The following is a 4418-nucleotide window of genomic DNA, read 5'->3' as shown; positions in this document are numbered from 1 at the left end:
GCTTGTGAGCTTCACTCATCATCAAGCAACAATTAAATAATGAAGTTTTCATTGTGATTGTTTTATTTAAATCATTTATTAGGAAGGATGATCAAATGAAAAAAACTAAACACATGTAAATAATATCCACACTGAAGTTTGAACAGCAGGTCAGAAACTTACGCTGGAACTTTTTACACAAGAGATGGTGAGTAAAGTAAACTATTCAGGTAATTTAGTTAAAAACAAACTTTATTTTGAGGGAGAAACAAGGAAAATGACACATTTCCTCGTCTGGCAGGATTATCTCCAAAACGACCTGTCATCTCTCAGCGCAAACATTGTGTTTGGACATCAACAATAACTCCACACAATTATTTGTTTACCCTGACAGGAACATTATCTGCTCTGGGGCAAATACAGGTGAGCATTTGGCCCGGACCTGTAAAGAACTATGGGCTGTTTTTTTTCCTCCACAACCCGTCAGCGTGGATCTGGGAGATCTGAAGGTTGAGCACAGGTTTGTCACAAAATACAAAATTCTTATTTAATTTTTAGGCTGCTTTGGTCGACACGGATGGGATCAGAGTCAAAAGGTTTTTTCCAGGTGTCAGGCAGGTTTATGATCAGCCTGATTCAGAGCTGGTACATGTCTGCACCGCGCATCATTTAAAAACTTTATTAATTTATTATCAAGACTTTGTTCTCATCTTACGTCTTTATAGTTATGAAGTGTACTGCCTTCTGGAAAATACTACATCAACATGAGCATCAAGTAGATCAACTCCAGCTTGTGAGCGAGCACCATCAGCTCACAAGCTGATGGCCGGGGGGGGGGATGGCCCCCTGGCCCCATTTTTTCAGCGCCGGTGACTGGTGACAAAAACATGTGAGGTCATGCAGGTCACTTGCTGCAGCTAATGGGGACAGAATATCCACTTCCTCCCTGAGATCATTCCCAATATAATAAGACTTGGAAGTRACTTCCCAGTCTGGACTGGAATAATGGTCCCTCTGTTCCACAGCACCAGCATCACAGCTCGGCCACTGTRGAAGCTGAATTCAGAAATATCCAACATGGAYACTTGCCTGTTCYAMTTGATGCCTTCATTGCTCGACATGTTTCCTTCACTGAGGGAAACATGCAGATTGCTTCAGCACATGATAAAACAACAATGTGTCATGAAGGGATAGGTTGGTTAGAACCCCAAGTGCAGAACTGAAATGATCTCAGCAAAAAAAGGTGCAAAAGGGCTTTATTAAACAAAATCAAACAGCTGGCGTGGCAACAAACAAGATAAGGTTTAACTTGAGACAATGGCAGGAACAGGAACCACACAACAGAGAACAAAGATCTGACAAAGACTGAAGACAGGGAACAGAATATAAAAGAGAAACCAATGAGTACAAACAGGAAACACCTGGGGGAGAATCATGAGGAGCAGGTGAGAGTGGGCGGGGCTGGAGCAAAGAAKCAGGAGGAAGAAAACAGATGACAAGACAGAAACTAGAATAAAACATTAACACAGACACAAATCATTACAACATTGGGATCAGCAACAGTCACAGAAGCTAATCCAGCAACAATGGCTGCCCACAGTGATGAAGACAAGATAAAAATGGATGCCACAAGCGTTCCTCCAACAGCTGAAGATGAGGTGGAAAACTGGACAGGCCTAATTCTTCCACCCAAAAAAAGGAAGAGCACTTCCTACCTGTCTCCTTGCACTGAATGGCTCCATGCAGCTTCATCTGTTGGGACTAAAAGAGTAAAACTGGGGCTATTAAAAATAAAAACCTGCTTCAGCCTAATAGACGCAGGTGTAACTGACAGGAAATTCTTTTAAAAAGCAATTTGCATTGTGTGGATTGTTTAAAGATGTTTGTCTGTCTTTCAAGTACTCTGTTGGTTGTTCATAAATATTTGTTTTGTTTTGATTCAGTAATATTTGTATTTTCAATGTGTTTTTTGGTACCTCATGGGATGCCATAGAAAAGACAGGCTGGCCTTATAAAAGCTGGCAGTAATTAGTTCTGATGAATGGCTGGAAAGCAACTGACTGCAGGACTTAATGTTTGCTGTTAGAGAAACAAAGATCTTATGTTTGCATTCCCCTGGTGAAGGCAGCGAGGTACGTTTTGTTTATTTCATTTGTTTATGAAGCCATGTTCTTATTTTAATGTGTGCATCATGTTTTTTTTGTTTTCACGGTGATCATGATGGTGATCATGATGGTGATCACCATCATGATGGTGATCATGATGGTCATCATGATGGTGATCATGATGACCATCATGATGACCATCATGATCACCATCGTGATCACCATCATGATCACCATCATCATGATGGTGATCATGATGGTGATCACGATGATCTTGTTGATCTTGGAGCACCAGATGGAAATAAAAAGGTTTAAAATCACCCGTCGAGGCTGCGCTGAACTTTGTCCAGAACTGGGGGGGCTGCTACAACAGGAAACCAACAGTGTTTGTGCTGAACACCTGTGTGTTTGATGCATTTTTTCAGGGCTTATGCTGTGCTTTCTGTGACAGCTCTGCATTTCAAAATGCTGTAAGGAAAAACAGTGACAACCCAGTCCTACAGCTGGTAAAAGCCATTGCCACAGAGGGTGTGACCCAACAGACCTGCTCACGAAGGGCCGAGCTGCTTYGTTCACTGTTTGAAGCAGTGCAGTGAAGACTGGTGCTCRTCAAATCGATGCCCAGTGCAACGTCTCTTCAGTCATTGGAAACAAAATGAGAAATATATCCAGTGTTTATGTCACTAAACACTGCTCATCACAGTACTGCTGCCTCAGCAAAGGTAGACAAGGGAAGTACCACTMGTTTCTCCAGATATTTCTGTCCTGAGGGATTCTGGTATGGCTCAGCTCGACACCGCTGTGGAAAAAGGACTRTCCCTTCCTCAGTCTCCATGCCTCAGGCCGCTCCAGAATGAATCTCTGTGTCCATCAGAGCTGCAGACAGAAGACAGGACCTCAAGAAATGTGCTCTGTGCAGGCAGAGTCACCCACAGCTGCAGCATTGGTGATATAGCATGGATTGATACTGACCTTGATAACCAAACTGCAATTCRCTTGAGTGACTTTCCATCCACTGTGGTTCTCCAAGGAAAGACCTTCACTTTCAGATCAGTCAGTGTTTTCAAGGGAAGCATGACCAAAGATGGCCTGGAGCATTATGCTGCATACTGCAGGAGAGTGCTGACAGAGTGCAAACAGCATCTGAAGACAAAAACACAACCACATGTTGTGTTATACACAGCAGACTGAGTGACAGAGTGACTGTAAATAAGTTCATGTTCATCTTTTATAAAAGTCACAAATCTTTTGACAAAATGTGTCTATTTCATGTTCAGTCTTTCCACATGAAGTCAATTTTCTTAATCTTAAATATTTCCTCCACAAAACCATTAATAACATTTGTTTTGTAGAAGAAATAGTTTACTGGTTTAAATTGTGACCACCAGGGGGCATTTGTTAGAATGCACTCTAAAGATGTCCTATAATTTTCTTTCTTCTTCTTTATTTTCTTAAAGTCAGTACACATAAGTGTGTAWATGTGGTTCTGTAACAGAAACAAATACACAATGTACAGATATAAATTAGACTATAACAAGTCTCTCAAATAAACAACAAAGGATTATAGCAATAAATAGTGATAATAGAATAACTGTCTGAATTTTAGATCCCAAATTAAATATGTACCAACAATTAAAGTATGACATTCATCTAATTGCCTACCTACAGTTATTTAAGCTACAACTTGCATTACTAATATCAAATACAAAAATAAATATCAAAAACCACAAGGAAGTAAACATTTGGGACTACTAAACATATTATTATTAATAATATTCAAGTGTTTCCATCCCATGAGCAACACATATGGCATTAATTAAAGGCAGCAGACTGCGTCACTGTGAACYTCACAACACGTGCAGCAACATCTCAAACAGTCCACACTCTTACAAACAACCWAAACAACAAAACAAAAGCAGCACAAACAACATTTTTAACGGTACAAACGGAGCTCTAACCTTTCAGTCTGTTTGCTGGAGTTTTTCACGTGGGTGGGGGGTCAGCTTCATGCAGCTGCAGGAACGTGGAGCAGAACCAGGTGCTGAATCCAACCTGTCTGCCTCACTCTGGAAACAAACTCACCTGTTAACCAGCCTGTCTGTCTGTCACCTGCCCTGAAACCAGTCACTTACCTGGTGGATCCTTGACCCTCCTCTCCACACAACACCTGAACCTGGAAACAACAAACACTGACCCTCAACTCGTCCCAACAATAACCTGGTCCTCCTCTTTCTCAGATCTGAATCCCTGTGCATCCCTGCAAAAAAGATCTTTAATGTCATTATTGAAAGACATAATAATAATAATAATAATAATAATAATAATAATAATAAT

Source organism: Austrofundulus limnaeus, unplaced genomic scaffold (assembly GCF_001266775.1).
Source record: "Austrofundulus limnaeus strain Quisiro unplaced genomic scaffold, Austrofundulus_limnaeus-1.0 Scaffold858, whole genome shotgun sequence".
NCBI classification, from domain to species: Eukaryota; Metazoa; Chordata; class Actinopteri; order Cyprinodontiformes; family Rivulidae; genus Austrofundulus; species Austrofundulus limnaeus.
The sequence above is the reverse complement of the archived record's forward strand: the minus strand, read 5'-3'. Positions refer to the sequence as shown.